This window comes from Scyliorhinus canicula, chromosome 6 (genome assembly GCF_902713615.1).
Source record: "Scyliorhinus canicula chromosome 6, sScyCan1.1, whole genome shotgun sequence".
NCBI lineage: Eukaryota > Metazoa > Chordata > Chondrichthyes > Carcharhiniformes > Scyliorhinidae > Scyliorhinus > Scyliorhinus canicula.
In genome coordinates, this window is record NC_052151.1 from 141904335 (window position 1) to 141925350 (window position 21016).

At 51.8% G+C, this 21016-nt stretch overlaps 1 protein-coding gene across 6 annotated transcripts in view; it reads left to right on the forward strand.

Annotated features, from left to right (window-relative positions):
- Positions 1 to 19922: 19922 nt before the first annotated feature.
- The window catches only part of LOC119967541 (CYFIP-related Rac1 interactor A), a 335741-nt gene continuing 334647 nt past the window's right edge, over positions 19923 to 21016 (forward strand). For all 6 annotated transcript variants that reach the window (XM_038800231.1, XM_038800233.1, XM_038800232.1 and 3 more), the window contains exon 1: positions 19923 to 20073. The gene's annotated coding sequence lies outside the window, so the exon portion shown is untranslated. The remainder of the gene's footprint in view (positions 20074 to 21016) is intronic.

The following is a 21016-nucleotide window of genomic DNA, read 5'->3' on the forward strand; positions in this document are numbered from 1 at the left end:
GAAGGATTTAAATGACATGACACCTCGGTTACAGCGAATTCTTCTTAAGCTACGCCGGTACGACTTCGAACTTGTCTACACGCCAGGCAAAGAGCTCATCGTTGCAGATGCCCTATCCAGGTCCATTACCACACCGTGTGAACAAAGTGACTTCATCTGCCACATAGAAGCGCAAGTGCAATTGTATGCCACCAACCTTCCAGCCTCTGACGAACGGGTGGTCCAAATTCGTGAGGAAACGGCCAAGGATCCTCTACTGCAGCGTGTGATGCAGCACCTTACCCATGGCTGGCAGAAGGGACAATGTCCCCAGTTCTATAACTTAAAAGACGACCTGACGGTGGTGGAAGGCATCCTTCTGAAACTCGGCAAGATCGTAATTCCTCAGAGCACGCGAGCTATGGTGCTCGGTCAACACCATGAGGGGCACCTTGGGGTCGAGAAATGCCGACGCAGAGCTCGGGAGGCGGTCTATTGGCCGGGCATCAGCCAGGACATTGCCAACACAGTCCTCAACTGCCCTACCTCTCAGAAGTTTCAGCTAGCTCAACCCAAAGAAATGTTGCAGCAGCACGAGATCGTGACCTCTCCATGGTCCAAAGTCAGTGTAGACCTTTTCCACGCCAAGGGGCGTGACTACGTACTCCTGGTCGACTACTTCTCCAGTTACCCAGAAGTGGTGAAACTGTCCGACCTCACGCCGAAGGCAGTAATCAAAGCCTGCAAAGAAACGTTCGCCAGGCATGGGATACCACTCACGGTGATGAGTGACAATGGTCCTTGCTTTTACAGCCAGGAATGGTCTGATTTTGCACGGTCCTACAACTTCCGTCACGTAACCTCCAGTCCCCACTACCCGCAGTCAAATGGGAAGGCTGAGAAAGGGGTCCATATTGTAAAGCAGTTGCTGTGCAAAGCTGCAGGTTCAGGCTCCGACTTCAACCTGGCGATGCTGGCATACAGGGCAACCCCACCGTCCACTGGGTTGTCTCCAGCGCAGATGCTCATGAATCGCACTCTGAGGACCACAGTTCCAGCCATCCATGTTCCAGACCTTGACCACCTCATGGTCTTACAGAAAAGGCAGCAGTCACGGGCCCAACAGAAAGCCACATATGATGCTCATGCCACGGATCTACCCGAGCTGGCCCCAACTGATCATGTTCGTGTCCAGTTGCCTGAGGGCGGCTGGTCAGCCACAGCTGTGGTGATCAAACAAGTAGCCCCAAGGTCGTTCCTTGTCTGCATGGCTGATGGCTCCCTGCTACGGCGCAACAGACAGGCACTGCGAAGAGTTCCACGCCCGCTACCTGACCGAAGTGCCCCGCTGCCTACGATGCTTCTTCCGGACGTACCCTACCACGAGGCCACTGATCTACCAGCAATCCTGCCGGCCCACGCGACCTCTAACACTGGAGAAGATCCAACATGGTTTTATTCAACGATAGAACTAATATACATATTCAGCTGTGGGTCGACACTATACTGAACTGACTGGAGACTTTGTACCAGCCTGACCAGACTTACTAGCTACCGCATGGTGTTTGCACTGGCTAGCTCGTGGACTCTGACTGTCTCAGTGGCTGGGTCCAGAGAGATGGGGAAACATAGTGCCCTCTGGCTTTATAGGCGATGGTAGCGATTCCGCCTATCCAAGTGCAAGCGGCTTCTGATCCACCTCTGCGGCGATCAACAAGAATTCGTCACCCACCACAGAGACTAAATCTATAGACTGAGCTTTTGTACATTTTGTGACTTCATCGATTTGACCTCTGTAAATATTGTTTTGTTTGCCATGTATCTGCACTATCGACACCTTCCTATGTATATACGTTCATTTTGACACCTTTTATATATAGTCAGGCATATACATATATATATATATATATATATACACATTAGTATTTATTTATCGGAACAAAAAGGGTGGGAGATGTCATAATATCGACTCGTGTAAATAATGAAGTGCAGACAGGCAGTGATTGACACACAGGATGACCAGTAAGCACACAGCACAGTGCAGCCAATCACCAGACAGGACACTACCACTATAAAGCCAGAGGGCACCAGGTTTCCCGCTCTCTGGACCCAGCCACTGAGACAGTCAGAGTCCACGAGCTAGCCAGTGCAAACACCATGCGGTAGCTAGTAAGTCTGGTCAGGCTAGTACAAAGTCTCCAGTCAGTTCAGTATAGTGTCGACCCACAGCTGAATATGTATATTAGTTCTATCGTTGAATAAAACCGTGTTGGATCTTCTCCAGTGTTCGAGGTCTGTTTCTACCTTCACTGCATCAAGTGCAGTCCACATCGAACCAACCTGCCTAACACATCAATGGTTTGTGTAGTTTAAGGATGTTCAGGTTAGTCAGGCTACTGTGGGACTGGGGAAACAGTACCACTCACATTATGATGCAGAGTCACTGGATGATAGACTGTATGAAGAGAGAGTCTGGGGAAGTCAGCATAAAGATAGTACCACTATCACAACTAGTACCTAGTTGGACCAATGCTTTGGAGATATGAATACAGTTGCCTGTCACTAATAAGCAGTTTATGTTTAACCATACAAGCCTCCAGAACTTTTAATGAGACACCAAGCAACCATACAACCTGTTGGCAACAAGAGAAGGACCCTTAAATTGCAAAGCTGGAGAAGGACCCTGAAATCCGAAGATGGGAAAAAATAAAGAAAATGCAATCAGGCTTGAGATGAGTGTACCTAAATGGAAGACACATCTGGAGATCACTCTAAAAAAGTTCCATTACAGGTGTGGGAGATGAAGGGCAGAAATAGAATCCACTGTGCAGCTAAAAAGGATTTCACCAGATCACATGGAGGTAGACTGCCAAACCCGATCGAACGAAGAGTCAAAGGACCCAACCAGATCACAAAAGGGTGAGCAAATATCAACCTCGATTGAACACAGATCACAAAAATGGTAAACAAAATTCACTAAGAGCCTTAACCAATCTCTTAAAAATAATCAGTCACCAATCAGGCTGGGCATACCAATTGTTTAATTGCTGGAAGAATGCTGCAGCTGCGTTTGGAATCGGTGTCATACCAAATGGTGGCTGAGCTCAAATGAATGAAAAACAGAAGACAGAGCAAAAATAAAAATGCGTTCAAATGGATTTTTCAAGTTCAAAGAAGCAAATCGCTGACCATTACACTTTGTTTGAAAGGCTTCCTGCAGAATCACAAAGTTTTAAAGATGGCTGCCAAATCACAACAGGATCCTGCTGAAACCCAACAAGACCAGGATGAAGGGGAAAAAACAGTTACTGCAGCTCCATCGTGAAGAAAAATGAAAATTGTACTTCTCAGTTCTGAAAAACATCCATTGATAACAAATTTGAAATACTATGCCAATCTGAGCTCATGCAAAGGCCAAACTAGATGCAAAATTGGGCATCATGGAGAAGAACATTTTTACATTACAGGAATGCATCAAGATTAAGTAGGAAATCAGAAGGAGTTCAAGTTAATACAGCTGCGAGTGGAATCTGAAGCCAAGAGTTGCATGATTGCAGAACTGAAACCAGAGATAGACCTGACCAACAGTGAAAACAAAATAAAGGACAAAGACAATGCTCTGTTGCAGGTGAAGAAAAGACAAAACTAAGATCAGGAAATGTAAATTCAACACTGAAGATCAAAGAACTCGAAGGAAAAGTACTGGAAGCCCCAAACGTCCTGAGAATTATTGAGTTGTTGAAAAATTACATGGCTGAGAGTAAAGTAAAGGTTCTCACAAAGTACCGTGAAGCATCTCAGAAGCAACCAGCAGAGTGAAATTAAAGAATGTGAGGTTGGAAGATAGCTCAGAAAAATTAGGCTTTGCTGAGGAAAAATGTTTTGTGCAGAGAACTAGCTTTCATGTATGGAAGCTGAGTTTGCTGATGAAAACAGAACGACATGAACTTCCGGGGCGGCATGGTGGGGCAGTGGTAAGAACTGCTGCCTCATGATGCTGAGGACCCGGGTTCGATCCTGACCCTGGGTCACTTTCTGTGTGGAGTTTGCACATTCTCCCTGTGTCACCACCACAACCCAAAGATGTGCCGGACAGGTGAATTCGCCACGCTAAATGCCCCTTATTGGAAAAATAGAATTGGGCACTCTAAATTTATTTAAAAACTTCAAGTATCAGAAGACTTTATTGAGGTATGTGAAAAAAACGTCGGAAACAGGAAAAGAAATTTCTGAGATTTCCGGTGACGGAGATGTGCTGAGAAGTAGCTCATCAGGTGGCTCTCCTCCCACGAACCTGAAAATAGGCTCTTTTCACTCAAAATAGCCCGCTAATACAAAGAAAAAACATCCCCATACCTCAACCAACAGCAACACGAAGGGAAATGCGGAACAACAGCCATTCCAGAGGCCGCATGGAAACTAGGAGGGAAAAAGCCTGGAGAAACAAACGACCGAGCAGGCCAACGCAAGAGGAGGTGAAGCTCGGGCCTCGCCAGAGAGAGAAGGACTGGCCTGCCTTGCAAGGTGCCTCCCCACACCAGGGGATCTGTGGAGGATGTTTCTCTCAAGGGAACTGAGAGAACACAGAGAAGAGACAAAAACCAACATCCAGGCTGCGGTCAAGGTTGCGGTGGTGGAAGCTCTGGTGACCATGCAGGTGGCCCTAGACAAGGCGGAGATGCGACTGGAAGCTCTGGAAAACATCATGAAATAGTTGGAGAAAGCCACAACAGACCAGGGAGACCAGATTGTCACCCTAGAAAAAGAAGTGGCAAGGCTGGTGGTGATGCCGCGGAGCCTGAAGGGAAAATCAATGACAAAGAAAACTGATTGAGCCGCCAAAACCTTGGGATTGTGGGCCAGTTGGAGGGGATCGAAGGTAAGAAGCCCAAAGGCTATGTGGCCCAAATGCTGGATAACCTGGTGGGAAGGGACCAGGCTTCACCCAAAGTCCAGAATCGGGGAACAGCTGACAGCGATAATCACCAAAACGCAACGTCACCAAGACCGGGAGAGAATCCTGCGCTGGGCGAGGCAGACAAAGAACTGTAACTGGGAATGTCACCGGATCAGGATCTACCAGGACACGGGCTGACCTGGCCAAGCGCTGGGCAAAATTCAACAGGGCGAAGGCTGCCCTGTACAAGAGCGGTGTAAAGTTTGGGATGCTGTACCCAGGCAAGCTCTGGGTCACATTCCAAGGCAGGGGGCACGTTTTCACAGCCCCTGCGGATGCGGACACGTTTGTCCTGGAAAACGGAGTTGAGAAACAGCAGCAGGGACTGCGATGAAGAACTCATAGGAAGAGACTTTTACTTTTTGAGTTGCTAACTATGAACCAACATGTTGAACACTTTGCACTGCCTTATTCTTGGGACAAGGGAGTAAAGAGAAGAAGAAAGAACGAGGGGGGCAGAGCGCAGGAAAAGTTGTGGAGAACGGCTGGTAGCAAGCTCAGGGAACGGGTGACGGTAGGACACACAACTAACCCGGGAAGCTAGCACTAGGAAATATACAGGAACTGAGGCAATGGCACATCTCCTGCAAGGGAGAGAGCGCCTGGCAAGGAGGGAGCAGATATCGGTAACAGGGGGATGACTAGGGGAAGAAACAGAAGTGAGGGAGAGGGGGTGGGACAGCTACAGGGAGGGGGAGGAGGGAGTGGGGGGGGGGGGGGGAAGAAAACACCACAAGGGGAACACAGGAACAAAGAGAACAAGGGCATTAGGCTGGCTACGACAGGCCACACGTGGCAACCTGGAACAAAATGGCTCTGCAAGCAACCGCTTTGGAGGCAGGTCCCTGCCCCCCTCCCTCCCCCCACATGGCACAGCCATGTTGGGTGCCCCCTGGACAAAGGGAAAACCTGAAGCGCAGGGGCCTAGCCTCATGGGGAGAATGGTGACCGCGGCCATCTTGGACGGTCCCCGAACAAAGGGGAACTCCGGAGTGCAGGGGTGTGTCCACCAGGTTTATCCCGCAGCAGCGGGAGGACAAAAAACCGCCCATCAGGATAGTCACCAGGAACATCATGGGACTTAACGGCCCAGTGAAAAGATCCAAAGTCTTCGCCCAACTGAAAAGTTTGAAAGCCGACATAGTCTTCTTCTAAGAGATGCACCTGAAGGAGAAGGACCGACTGCGGGTAAGGAAGGGCTGGGTGGGACAGACCTGTTATTCCTGCTACGGGATGAGGGCCAGGAGGGTAGCCATACTGCTAAATAAGAGGATGGTGTTAAGGACGGTATGGAGCCAGGGGGACGGTATGTCATTGTCTGTGGTGTCCTAGACGTAGCACTGGTAATCCTGGTGAACGTGTACGCTCCCAACTGGGATGACACGGAATTTATAAAGAAGACCATGACAAAGATACGGACCGACTAATCATGGGGGGGGGGTCTTTAACTGTGTACAGGACACACAGACAGACAGGTTGAATCCCAAAAAAGGAAAGACCTGCAACATGGCAAAAGAACTCGGCAGATGGGTGCTGTGGACCGACTCAGCGGAGAAGGAGTTCTCCTTCTTCTCCCAAGTACACAATGTATATTCACGGATCCACTCCTTTGTAGTGGGGAAATCAGTGCTTTCAGGGCTAGTAAGAGCAGAATGCTCCATGATTGTAATCTCCGACCACGCTCCACATTATATGGATGTGAGGTTGGAGACTGGCCGTGCCCAATGCCCCCCATGGAAGTTGGACACGGCCCTCCTGGCCAAAAGGCTTTCTGCAAGAAAATATCACAGGCCATAGACGAGTATGTTACTAATAACCAGAATGGGGAGATGCCACCCTCCAAGTTCTGGAAGGCACTGAAGGCTGTGATCCGAGACAAAATTATTGCTTACAAAGCATGGAGAGATAAGGAAGCGAGAGTGGCTAGGCAACAGATGCTCGACTCCATACTGGAAGTGGACCGGTGATACTCTGAGGCCCTGAATGTGGAGGAAAAAGCTACAAATAGACTTTGTCCTGCTCTCCAAGAGGAAAGCAGAGCACCAACTCCACCAGGCCCAGGGGACCCTGTATGAGCACGGAGACAAGTCAAGCATGTTGCTAGCTCACCAGATGAGAAAGCAGGCAGCCACGAGGGAAATAGCCTAGATTAGGGATAGCAAAGGCAGACTAGTAGTGGAACCGGAAAAGGTCAACAAAGCATTTTAGACATTCTACCGGGGGCTACACACCTCCGAGCCCCCAGCAGTTGAAGATAAAGCAGTTCCTCAAAGGACAGGACATGCCAGCCATGGTGAAGGATAGGAGACCGGGTTTGAAAGCTCCGCTAGAACTGGGAGAAGTCATAGAAAGTATTAGCTCCATGCAGGCGCGGAAGGCACCGGGGCCAGGCAGTTTCCCGGTGGACTACAAAACATTTACGATGATACTGGCCCCGCACTTGTGGGAGATATTCACTGGCAAGAAGCGCACTGCTCTCTATATTAGCACAAGCCTCAATCTCACTGATAACCAAGAAAGACAAAGACCCAACAGAATGCGGGTCCTACAGACCCATCTCGCTGCTAAACGCAGATGCGAAAATACTGGCCAAGATCCTAGCCAAGAGGCTGGAGGACTGCGTACCAGAAGTGGTAGCAGAAGACCAAGCAGGCTTTATCAAAGGTAGACAGCTAACATCAGACATCAGGGGCGGGATTCTCCCGCAACTGGCTGGATGGCCCGAAGGCAGCGCCAAGAGCAGCGCGAACCACTCCGGCGAAAGGCCGAGCGGAAGGTGCAAATCCTCCGCACTTCCGGGGGCTAGGCTGGCGGCGGAGGGGTTGGCGCCGTGCCAACCGGCGGCGAAGGACCGCCGCAAGTTGGCGCATGCAGGGTAGCATGGTGGTTAGCATAAATGCTTCACAGCTCCAGGGTCCCAGGTTCGATTCCCGGCTGGGTCACTGCCTGTGTGGAGTCTGCACGTCCTCCCCCTGTGTGCGTGGGTTTCCTCCGGGTGCTCCGGTTTCCTCCCACAGTCGAAGATGTGCGGGTTAGGTGGATTGGCCATGCTAAATTGCCCGTAGTGTCCTATAAAGTAAGGTTAAGGGGGGGGTTGTTGGGTTACGGGTATAGGGTGGATACGTGAGTTTGAGTAGGGTGATCATGGCTCGGCGCAACATTGAGGGCCGAAGGGCCTGTTCTGTGCTGTACTGTTCTATGCACAGAACCGCCTACGTGGTTCTGCGAATGCGCAGACCGGCTGGTGTACTCCTGCACATGCGCAGGGGAATTATTTTCCGCCGGCCATGGCGGAGCCCTACAGAGGCCAGCATGGAAGGAAAGAGTGCCCCTACTGCATAGGCCTGCCCGCAGATCGGTGGGCCCCAATCATGGCCAGACCACCGTGCCCCCCCCCCCCCCCCCCCCCCGGGGCCAGATCCCCCTGCGCCCCCCCCCCCCCCCCCCCCCCCGAGTACTAACCTAGCTGGCCTTCAAGCCAGGCCCGGCGTGATGGACCATGTCCCAGGAAACGACGGCCGCTCGGCCCATCGGGGCCCGGAGATTTGCTGGGAGGGCCGCTGCCAACGGCCCTCAACTGGCGCAGCCCCGCCCGAAAATCGGTGCCAGAGAATACAGCAGCTGGCGTCGGAGCGGCGGGGTGGGATTCGCACCACCCCTGGGGATTCTCCGACGCGGCGGGGGGTCGGAGACTCCCGCCCCAGGTGCCTGCTAAACGTGATAATGACTGCCGTCTGGGGAGAGAACACTGGAGGTGATCGCAGAAAAGGCCTTTGACAGAGTCGAATGGAAGTACCTCATAATAATCTTTATCATTGTCACAAGTAGGCTTACATTTACACGACAATGAAGTTACTGTGAAAATCCCCTAGTTGCCACACTCCGGCGCCTGTTCGGGTACACAGAGGGAGAATTCAGAATGTCCAATTCACCTAACGAGCACGTCTTTTGGGGCTTGTGGGAGGAAACCGGAGCACCCGGAGGAAACCTACGTAGACACAGGGAGAACGTGCAGATTCCACACAGACAGTGACCCAAGCAGAAATCGATTCTGGGACACTGGCGCTGTGAAGCAACAGTGCTACCCACTGTGCTATGGAGGTATTGGAGTGGTTCAGGCTTGGAACGGGGTTTATCACCTGGGTGAAACTCTTTCATAACACTCCCACAGAGAGTATACAGACAAATACCATCACCTCTAAGTACTTCCAGCTGCACAGAGGCACAGGGCAGGGATGCCCGTTGTCCCCACTGCTGTTCGCCCTGTGAGTGAACCACTGGTGATCGTACTTAGGTCTGTAAAGAATTGGAAGCGAATCTGGAGAGGAGACAGAGAGCGCAGAGTCTCGTTCTAAGCAGATGGCCTTCTCCTCTATATCTCGGACCCACAAGGCAGCATGGAAGGAATCATGGCGTTCTTGAAAGACTTTGGAGCCTTCTCAGTCTACAAACTCAATCTGGGAAAAAGCAAAATCTTCCCGGTGAACCCTCAAGGGGAGGGGCAGAGCTGGAGGGAATGCCATTTAAACTGGCCTGACACAAATTCTGCTATCTGGGGATCTAAATCGCTCATGGGATCCACAAATGGAACCTGATGGAGAAAATAAAAAAGGACCTGCACAGATGGAACACACTCCCACTCTCCCTGACAGACAATCATGATAAACGTACTACTCAGGTTCCTCTTCCTGTTGAGATCCATTCCAATCGACATCCCCAAGGCCTTCTTTATCTCACTAAAAAAAAAACTGATCATGGCGTTTGTGTGTGGGGGGAAAAACCCAAGGATTCAAAAAGGATACTGCAGAGAGTGAGAACCATGGGGTGCTTAGCCCTCCCAAACCTGCAATATTACCAACGGGCGGCAACCGTGGAGAGGGTAAAGGGGTGGATAAAACAGCCAGAAGCTGAGTGGGTGCTTATGGAAGTGGGCTCCTGCAGAGCGAACTCCCTCTGGGCCCTGGCCACGGCGACACTTCCATCCCCGTCAAACAAATACTCAACGAGCCCAATGGTGATCGCAACACTCTGGTCGCATAACCAGTTGTGACAGTACTTCGGACTAACCAAGGTGTCCGATAAAGCACCTATTTACAACAACCACAGGTTCGTGCCAGCCATAATGGGTGCCACCTTCAAAAGGTGGAGACAGGACGGGGGGACATTGTGAGTTAGGAACTTCTACGCTGACAACAGACTGACAATGCAGGAGAAGTTCCAGCTCACCGGGGGGAACGAACTATACATGCAGGTCAAAAACTTCTTACACAGGGAAACGAGGACATACCCACAACCACCACGACAATCACTGTTAGAGGAACGACTGGACACAAACATCCTAGGGAAGGGGAATTGCAGTGACATGTATGGGCGACTCCTGAGGAAGGCTAACTCACAACTGGACGAGACAAGAGAATAGTGGGAAGAGGACTTAGGGTTTGAAGTAGGGTGGGAACTCTGGAGCGAAGCACTGCACAGGGTCAACTCCACCTCCACTTGCGCAAGGCTAAGCCTAATGCAGCTGAAAGTGGTGCACAGAGCACACTTAACCAGAACCCGAATGAGCAGATTCTTTCCGGAGATGGAGGACAAATGCGAACGGTGCCAAGTGGGCCTGGCCAACATGCCTCCATGTTCTGGTCTTGCCCCAGACTTGTTGGGTTTTGGACAGCCTTCTTTGAGGCAATATCCACAGTGGTGGGGATGAGGGTGGAGCCTTGCCCAAAAATGGAAGTCTTCGGGATACCATAACAGCCAGATCTTTTCATGGGGAGGAGGGCTGAGGCCCTTGCCTTTGCCTCCCTAATTGCCCACCAGAGAATGCTGCTAGCTGGTGATCAGCAGCACCACCCAGAGTTGCAGACAGGCTGTCAAACCTATTGGAATTCCTCCAGATGGAGAAAATGTAATTTGCCATCCAGAGTTTGGAAGAAGGCTTCCACAGAATATGGTAGCCATTCACCCAGTTGTTCCAAGATTTGTTTCTAGCCAACAGCCAATGAGGCAAATGAAGGGTGAGGGTAGCTTCGATAAAACAATGAGGGGGGGGGAGTGCTTAAGGAGACGGCTCTGGAAATAGTGGACGCATTGGTGGTCACTTGCCGGGATTCTATAGCCTTTGGAACTGTCCCTGCAGATTGGAGGGTAGCTCACTCCGATATTCAAAAAGGGAGGTAGAGAGAAAGCAGGGAATTATAGACCAGTAAGCCTAACATCGGTAGTGGGGAAAATGCTTGAATCCATTATCAAGGACTTTATAGCGGAACATTTAGAAAGCAGTGGCAGGATCAGTCAGAGTCAGCATGGATTTACAAAGGGAAAATCATGCTTGGAAAATCTGTTGGAATTCTTTGAAGAGGTAACCAGTACAGTTGACAAGGAGGAGCCAGTCGATGTGGTATATTTGGACTTTCAGAAGGCGTTTGACAAAGTCCCGCATAAGAGACTATTGTGCAAAATTAAAGCGCATTGAATTGGGGGAAATGTATTGAAGTGAATAGAAAACTGGTTGGCAGAGAGGAAACAAAGAATAGAGATTAATGGGTCCTTTTCAAATTGGTAGGCAGTAACTAGTGGGGTACCACTGGGATCGGTGCTGGGACCCCAGCTATTCACAATATATATTAATGATTTGGATGAGGGAACAAAATATAACATCTCAAAGTTTGCAGGTGATACCAAATTAGGTGAGAAGGTGAATTGTGATGAGGATGCAGGGATCCTACAGCAAGCTCTGGACAGGTTGGGCGAGTGGGCAAACCAATGTAGTAGAATTTGGATAAGTGTGAGGTTATTCATTTTGGAAGCAAAAACAGGAAGGTAGTGATGCGACCATCAATTCACTCTGAGACACGAGTTGAAGTAAACTGTGGCTTTAATCGACTTACAACTGAGCCTGCCTGCGACTAGCTGAACTGAAGGCAGGCTCGCAAGACCACAGCACTTTATACTTCCAGTTGTGGGCAGAGCCAAGGGCAGAGCCCTGTACATGCTCCTCATCTCCCCCTGTGGGCAGAGCCACGCAACGGCTCACAGATGGAGCCCACAGGGACACAGTGATATACAGTGTGGATTTATATATTATACATTCACTACATTCACCCCCTGTTAAAAAAAATCAAGTCCGGCGGGGGTGACGGGTCTATAAGTTCAGTCGGTCCAGTGCTCGAATCGTGCGTTGGGACCGATGGAGCACCGGAGTTGCAGCCGCTTTGGATGGCTGTGGGCAGATGTTCGGTGCAAATCCGAGGGTGGACTCCGGGGGTGGTTCTTCCAGAGCTTCGTTCCTGACCGGTGTGACGGGTGAAAGGGGGCGCAGGAAGGCTGTAGGTGCAGGGGCGTAGGCTGTGGGGGGGTCGGGTGGGGTGTAGTGTGAGGGGTACCTCGGCGGTAGTGGTAGATCCTGCAGGTGCCAGGTCCCGGAGGGAAACGGTGTCCTGTCGGCCGTCGGGGTGCTCGATAAATGCGTAGTGGGGGTTTGAGTGCAGGGGTAGGACCCTCTCTACCAGCTGGTCTGTTTTATGTGTCCGGACGTGCTTCCAAAGGAGGACAGGGCCCGGTGTCCTCAACCAGGATGGGAGCGAAGCCCCCGTGGTAGTGCCCCTAGGGAATACAAATAATCGCTCGTGAGGAGTCTGATTTGTGTCCGTACACAGGAGGGACCTAATTGCATGGAGCGCGTCGGGGAGGACCTCCTGCCAGTGGGAGGTCGGGAGATTTCTGGACCATAGGGTCAGTAGGACAGTCTTCTAGACCGTCGCATTCTCCCTCTCCACCTGCCCGTTACCCCTGGGGTTATAGCTGGTAGTCCTGCTCGAGGAGATGCCCTTGTCGAGCAGGTACTGATGCAGCCCGTCGCTCATGAAGGACGAACCCCTGTCACTGTGGACGTAGCTGGGGAAACCGAACAGGGTGAAGACACTATGCAAAGCTCTGATGACTGTATGTGAGGTCATATCGGGGCATGGGATGGCAAACGGGAAGCGAGAGAATTCATCTATGATATTGAGAAAATAGATGGTACAGTTGGTCGAGGGGAGGGGCCCTTTGAAATCAATACTCAGTCGCTCAAAGGGCCGAGATGCCTTTACCAGGTGGGCCTTGTCTGGTCTATAGAAGTGTGGTTCACACTCCGCGCAGATCGGGTAATTCCTGGTGACAGCTTTAACCTCCTCGGTGGAGAAAGGCAGATTGCGGGCCTTGATGTACTGGGCGAGCCGGGTGAACCTCGGGTGGCAGAGGTAATTGTGGATAGCCTGTAGTCGGTCGTCTTGCGCACTGGCGCATGTGCCGCGGGACAGGGCATCTGGGGACTCGTTGAGCTTCCCCGGACGGTATACGATATCATAATTATAGGTGGAGAGTTCGATCCTCCACCTCAAGATTTTGTCATTTTTAATTTTGCCCTGCTGCGAGTTATCGAACATAAAGGCGACCAATCTCTGGTCGGTGATGAGGGTAAACCTCCTACAAGCGAGGTAGTGCCTCCAGTGCCGTATGGTTTCCACAATGGCTTGAGCTTCTTTTTCGACTGAGGAGTGTCGAAGTTCCGAAGCGGAGAGCGTTCGGGAAAACAACGCTACTGGCCTACCTGCCTGGTTCATAGTGGCAGCGAGAGCGACCTCTGAGGCATCGCTCTCCACCTGAAATGGGACGGATTCATCCACCGCCCGCATGGCGGCTTTGGCGATGTCCTCCTTAATGCAGTTGAAGGCCTGGCGGGCCTCGGCTGACAGTGGGAAGAGTGTAGTCTTAAATAGTGGGCGGGCTTTGTCCGCATACTGGGGGACCCACTGGGCGTAGTCAGAGAAAAATCCGAGACACCTCTTGAGGGCCCTGGAATAGCGAGGGAGAAGGAGTTGAATACAGTCGGGGTTGGGTCCTAGGATCCCGTTTTCCACGACGTAGCTGTGGATACTAGCCTGGTTGTGTGGAAAACGCATTTCTCCTTATTATATGTGAGGTTGAGTTTTTGGGCGGTTTGGAGAAATCGGTGGAGGTTGGCGTCGTGGTCCTGCTGGTCATGGCAGCAGATGGTGATGTTATCCAAGTACGGAAACGTGGCCCGCAGGTACTGGTCCACTATTCGGTCCATTGCTCGTTGGAACACCGAAACCCCACTCATGACGCCAAAGGGAACCCGGAGGAAATGGAAGAGGCGGCCGTCTGCCTCGAACGCCGTGTAGTGGCGGTCCTCCGGGCGGATTGGGAGCTGGTGGTATGCAGACTTCAGATCCACCGTGGAGAAGATGCGGTACTGGGCGATCTGATTTACCATGTCTGCAATCCGGGGGAGGGGGTACGCATCAAAGTGCATGAACCGGTTAATGGTCTGGCTCTAATCAACCACCATCCGGAACTTTTCCCCGGTCTTGACGACTACCACCTGAGCTCTCCAGCGGCTATTACTGGCCTCAATGATTCCCTCACGTAAGAGCCGCTGGACTTCGGCTCTAATAAATACCCTGTCCTGCAGCCTATACCTCCTGCTGCGAGTGGCCACTGGTTTGCAGTTAGCGGTGAGGTTAGCGAAGAGTGGAGGGGGGTCGATTTTTAGTGTTGCTAAACTGCATATAGTGAGAGGGGGAAGGGGTCCACCGAAGCTGAGTGTTAGACTCCTGAGGTTACACTGGAAATCCAGTCCTAGGAGGAGGGGAGCGCAGAGGTCTGGGAGCACATACAGTTGGAAGTTGGTGTAGTTGGCGCCCTGTATCGTAATTGTTGCAATAGTGCGCCCTTGTATCTGAACGGAGTGCGACCCCGAGGCAAGGGAGATAGTTTGCTGTGTCGGAAATATCGGAAGCGAGCAGCGCCTCACCAGGTCTGGGTGAACAAAGCTCTCGGTGCTCCCGGAGTCGAAGAGGCAGGGTGTCTTGTATCCGTTGAGTTGGACGGACATCATGGAGCTTTTGAGGTGCTTTGGCCGCGACTGGTCCAAAGTGACTGCACTGAGCTGTGGGTAGGCGGTGGTGTGGTCGGCGGTGCTGTAGCGGCCCCGTGATGACTCCGCGGAGATCGTATTCGTCGAGTGGCATATCAGGTGATGGTCAAGATGGTGGCCCCCGTTGATCGCACGTGGCGGGCGGCGAGGAAGATGGCATCCAAGATGGCCACCCCCCGTAGATCGCACGTGGTGGGCGGCAAGGAAGATGGCGCCCAAGATAGCGGCCCCCATGAATCGCACATGGCCGGCCGCGTGGGGGAGGATTGCCAAGATGGCGGCCCCCATGAGTCGCAAATGTCGTGCGGAGGCGGAGTCGGCAGACACGCTGCCACATTGCAGGGTCTGCCTGCCTGTGAGTTAGAGGGGCGAGTGTTCTGGCTTGCGTTCGAGTAGGAGTTTTTAGTTTTAGCCAGGCAGACCTTCGCAAAGTGTCCTTTCCGCCCGCAGCTGCTGCAGGTCATATTGCGGGCCGGGTAGTGCTGCCGGGAGTGTTAGGCTGGCCGCAAAAGTGGCACGATAGCCCTCCGTGGTGGGTGGGTGGCCGCGCGGCGCAGGCCTGAGGCAGTCTCTGGTCGGCCGGGAACGAGTTTAAACTTTGAAAAGCGATCTCTAAGGATGTCGCTAGCGTTACCGTGTCTTCCAGGTTCTGGGCCCCTTTTTCGAGGAGATGCTGGCGCACATAATTGGACCAGACCCCTGCAACATACACATCTCGGACGGCGAGTTCCATGTGCTGGGAGGCTGTCACAGCCTGGAAGTTACATTCTCTTGCTAGAGCTTTTAGGTCGCGCAGGTAGTCTTCTAGCGACTCTGCAGGGTGCTGGCGGCGGGTTGTAAAGATGTGCCGCGTGTAAACCTCATTTACGGGGCCGCATGTACAGGCGGTTGAGTATCACGAGGGCCTCGGTGTAAGAGTCAGTAACATCAAGTTGACTTGAAATGCGATGGCTCACCCGTGCATGGAGAAGACTGAGTTTCTGTTTTTATGTAACAGTGGAGGTATTCGACGCAGCCATGTAGGCCTTGAAGCACCGAAGCCAATGCAAAAATATTTCCTTCGCTTCTGCGGCCTGTGGATCGAGTTCCAGACGATCAGGTTTGAGGGCTGATTCCATGGTAGTTTCTTAAGTCGATTAAATTGATGCGACCATCAATTCACTCTGAGACACGAGTTGAAGTAAACTGTGGCTTTAATCGACTTACAACTGAGCCTGCCTGTGACTAGCTGAACTGAAAGCAGGCTCGCAAGACCGCAGCACTTTATACTTCCAGTTGTGGGTGGAGCCAAGAGTGGAGCCCTGTACATGCTCCTCATCTCCCCCTGTGGGCAGAGCCACGCAACTGCTCACAGATGGAGCCCACAGGGACACAGTGATATACAGTGTGGATTTATATATTATACATTCACCACAGGTAGATTACTACCTGAATAGTTGTCAATTGGGAGAGGGGAGTGTGCAGCTGGACCTGGGTGTCCTTGTGCACCATTCGCTAAAGGGAAGCATGCAGGTGCAGCAGGCGGTAAAGAAGGCTAATGGTATGTTGGTCTTCATTGCAAGAGGTTTCGGGTATAGAAGCAGGGCTGTGTTGCTGCAATTGTACAGGGCCTTGGTGAGGCCACACTTGGAGTATTGTGTGCAGTTTTGGTCTCCTTCTCTGAGGGAGGATGTTCTTGTTCTCGAGAGAATGCACCAAGGGTTTATCAGACTGATTCCAGGGATGGTGGGACTGTCATTCGCTGGAGTTCAGAAGAATGAGGGGGGATTTCATAGAGACTTATAAAATTCTAACAGGACTAGACAGGGTAGTTGCAGGGAAGATGTTACCAATGATGGGTGTGTCCAGAACCAGGGGTCACAGCCTGAGGATTCAGAGTAAACCATTTCGGACAGAGATAAGGAGACATTTCTTCACATAAAGAATGGTGAGCCTGTGGAATTCATTGCCACAGGAAGTAGTTGATGCTAAAACTTTGAATGTATTCAAGAGGCGGCTGGATATAGCACTTGGGGAGAATGGGATCAAAGGCTATGGGGAGAAAGCAGGATTAGGCTGTTGCGTTGGATGATCAGCCATGATTGTGATGAATGGTGGAGCAGGCTCGAAGGGCCAAAAGGCCTCCTCCTGCTCCTATCTTCGATGTATCTAAGGGATAGACGTGGGAGTGATGGTGGGGGGATAAAGAGGTATAGAACTCAAACATGCCCAGCAAATAACAAATACACTGCATCATGTTAACCCAACTGGAACAGGACATAAGAGCAGATGAGGGAAGAGGTACACCAGATGGCCAGAGTGGCAGGGGGAGGGGGGGGGACCCAACCAGAATCAAACGCCTAACGGAAAACAAAAACAAGAAGCTTTGCCCTTGTAAATAACGTAAGATAACCGATGTAAATAACAGAAGACCACCAAGATATAGTTCTCTTTATTCTTCTTTTGCTTTTAATGTATGTCCACATGTACCTGTGTTCTGTTTTTGTAAAAATATTTTTATTCTCCTTTTTCACATCTTTATCAAATTTACACCCACCAACAAATAATCAACAATAACATATACAATGGCAATCCCCTGGCCAACAATCCCATTACCCCTCCCACCATCAAACCGCCCCCAACATTTTAAATACAAAATACAAAAGAAAAAGAATCAGGAATCCACCATCAACCCATCCATAAGCACCAATTACCTATGCATGCCAACCCCCCACCCCCAACGCACCCCCTCCAGATGTTCGAAGTCAACCAACTCTTGAAAATGCGTGATAAACAACGCCGATGAGTTGTAGAACACTTCCATCCTTCCCCTCCACTTGAAATTCACTTTCCCGAGCGTTCAGAACTCCAGCTGGTCCTCCCCACCACGCCGAGACACAGGGCGGAGAAACTGACTTCCACCCCAACAGGACCCGCCTTCGGCTGATCAGCAAGGCTCTGCCTCTGCACCCGCTTCTACCCTGAATATGGTTTCTAGGGGACCTGGTTCGAGTCTCACGTGCACTACCTTCTAGATTACCTTGGAGACCTCCCTCCAATGCCCCTCCAGTTTTGGACAGGACCAAAACATATGAATGTGATTTGTGCCCCCCCCCCCCCTCCCCGCCCCAGAGCGTTCACAAACATCCTCTTCCCCCTCAAAACGTCAGCTCCTTGTCCATGTGAGGTGCGCCCTATACACCACCTTCAATTCTGTCAGCCCTAACCTCGCACATGAAGTTGAGGCAGTCACCCTCTGGAGTACCTCACATCACAACCCCTCCCCCATATCCTCCCCCAACTCTTCCTCCCACTTCGCCTTAATGCCCTCCAGCGATACCTTATCCTCCCCCCCCGACCCCCTCCTGCAACCCATGCACTTTGAAAAAACATGATGTAGAGTCAACAGGATTGTAGACTGTGTCGAGATGGTGTGTAAAAAGTTGGCATGTAGATAGCACCTAGTTAGGGCTATACCTTAGAGATATGTATATAGTTGCCGGTTATTAATAAACAGTTCATGGTCAGCCACACAAGGCCCCACACCTCTTAATTGTGGTCAGGGCCGACCCAAGGCACCGGCAACTCGGGCAGTCGCCCGGGGCGCCATGTGCTAGGGGGCGCCAGAGACTCGGGTCCCACGCATGCGCAGTTGGGCCGGTGCCAACCAGCGCATGCGCGGTGGCCGCCCTCCCCCAGGGCGGCCCCCTCTGCCCCCCCCTCGGCCCCGCCCCCGCGCCTCAGGCCCGCCCCCCTCACCTCAGGCCCGCCCCCCTCGCCTCAGGCCCGCCCCCCCTGCCTCATCCTCGCCACCCCCCCGCCTCGGGCTCGGCCCCCGCCTCGGGCTCGCCCCCCCGCCGCGGGCTCGGCCCCGCCCCCCCTCGGCCCCGCCCCCCCCTCGGCCCCCCGGCCCCGCCCCCCCCCTCGGCCCCCCGGCCCTGCCCTCCCCCCCCCACCCCTACCCCCCGAAGGGCGCCGAAGTTCAGCTTGCCCGGGGCGCCAGCAACCCTAGGACCGGCGCTGATTGTGGTGATATGCATGGCAATGTATAGAGTTAGATATATGACCTCTGACGAGCAGGTGGGAATAGAGATCCACCATGTGACTCCAGAGATTTGGCAGTTAGTCATAAGTCGTCCTAGAGGACAGTCTCATTAGAAGTAGCTCCAGGAGAATTCACTTTTTCGTTATTGTTTGTATTATAGTTTGTTAGTTATCTTTCCATGTGTTCACTTTGTTAATAAACAAGCACAGTAGCACAATGCTTCACAGCTCCAGGGATCCAGGTTCGATTCCCAGCTTGGGCCACTGTCTGTGCGGAGTCTGCATTTTCTCCCCGTGTGTCTGTGTGGGTTTCCTCCGAGTGCTCCGGTTTCCTCCCACAGTCCAAAGATGTGCAGGTTAGGATTGGCCAAGATAAATTGCCCTTAGTGTCCAAAAAGGTTAGGTGGGGTTACTGGATTTGGGGATAGGGTGGAGGTGTGGGCTTAAGTGGGGTGCTCTTTCCAAGGGCCAGTGCAGACTCGATGGGCCGAATGGTCTCCTGCTGCACTGTAAATTCTACAATTCTATCTTACTAGTCAAAGAGCTAGATATTCTGTGTGCATCTTTACCACGGCCATAACACAGAACAAATTAATGAGTCACCAAATAACCTTACAGCAGTCTACTCCTGCTCCTAATTCTTGTTACTGCAAAAGAACCACTCTGAGAAATTATTTTTGCAAAAAAAAGCTCTACTACAAAATGTCAAGATAACTTATTCATAGGTTAAGTGGTCTAATGCACATGAACACGGTGAAACATTTTGATAAGTATGAAGCAATTGGTCCAACCATCATGGTGTCTGAGTCCCTCCCCCCGCACGCAGTAAGGAAAGCCTACAGGGGGAGTACGTACTCGATCAACTCGCCTTCTGCAGCCTCTTGCTTTCACGCCAGGACATGGGAGCGCGCGTGGCCCTGTCAATCAGGCGGCGCTTCGGCCAATGGGGAAGGACGGTGGGCAGGGCCCTCGCGGGCTGTCAATCAGGCTGCGCCTCGGCCAATGGGGAAGGACGCTGGGCGGGGTCCCGCCGGATGGGCTCGTGCAGCGTTTGTGTGCAGCGAGCGAGCTGGAGCTGAGGACCGTTAACAAGAGGCAGGAAGAAAGGAGAGTGAGTGGGAGCCGGGCACGGAGATCTGGCCAGATATACACAGCCAACACTGATGGTCGCAAGGTGAGGCTATAGGGCAGTGGAAGCAGGGACGGGTGAGGGGTGTTTTTAAATCCCCTTTCTGTCCCAGCCCAGTCCCCCCCCCCCCCCCCCACCCAGTGGGAATGAAAGTAGTGATTGAGAGCCCAGAGTTGCCTGTGTGGGAAGAAGAACCGGACTAATCCGCTCTTTGAAGCTTGCTGGCTCGACATTATTGATGGAAGTACTCAAGGGAAAGTCCATTAAGTGGCCTGTTGGTTCACAGATTGAGACACGGCTCGCTGCCAGTTACCCCAGTATGTAGCCTCATGGCTTTCTGTGGCCTTTCTCTCCACCCCCCCCCCCCCCCCCCCCCCGCCTCCACCACCACACAATTATTGTAGCCTCTACTTAAGTTTTATGAGAGCCTTGTGCGGCTCCACATAAAACTCTGCCCATTCTGCCAGCTTTAAATCAGAGCAGCATGGTTTAATTCTGAGCCCTGGCGTATGATCTGCAGAGTATTGACATTGCTGCAGATCTTGACATGGGGAAGGCAATGCGTTGATTTCATTTTGCCACAGTGGCATTTCTTGTTGCCTGGAGATGAGCTGGCTGGATGAAAGCTGGTTGCTAGTGCCATTGTATGGTTATATGAATCCAGCAGTGATACTTGTCACATTGAAATAAATATAGGCTGAACCTTTTTTTGAATATATATGGGTTAGTGATGGCTCAAAGATTTAGGGAAGTGATGCTGTGCAAGTGGCATTGTTTTTGCAAGTATGTTAAGAGCGCCTTCCATAAGTGGACTGGCTTACATGCCCTTCTCTGGTCAGTGTGAAGCAATTGGTTTGCTCATGGATTGGTAGTATCGCAGAGGTGTGCAATTATCATCTGAGTTTCTGCAGGAGTTGTGCATTAGCTGCTTTTCCCAGCTGTGCACTGAAATTTAAGAACAAATTAATATGTTACTGATGGGAGGGGG